This window comes from Sinocyclocheilus grahami, unplaced genomic scaffold (assembly GCF_001515645.1).
Source record: "Sinocyclocheilus grahami isolate Dianchi unplaced genomic scaffold, SAMN03320097.WGS_v1.1 scaffold843.1, whole genome shotgun sequence".
NCBI classification, from domain to species: Eukaryota; Metazoa; Chordata; class Actinopteri; order Cypriniformes; family Cyprinidae; genus Sinocyclocheilus; species Sinocyclocheilus grahami.
Window position 1 is genome coordinate 1 of NW_015506022.1, and position 266 is coordinate 266.

Sequence of the window (266 nt, forward strand, 5' to 3'; positions counted from 1 at the left end):
GCACTAATCATAGTGGTGTAGAAAGTGAAGTTGTTCTTGATACTTTTCGCATTGAGTTGAATGTAGTCAGCATACAGAACATCAGGATTGTCTCTGAGAGTTTTCTCTTTGTGTTTTTTTCATGCCTGCACACTTCTGCACTTCTCTGGGTAACACACCTCCCTGCACTCTTTTTGCACCAGGGTTGCCATGGTGATCAGACTGGGCACTGAGCCAAATGATGAGATTTTACTTGAATAAAATTAAATATACAGTTTATGTTAATG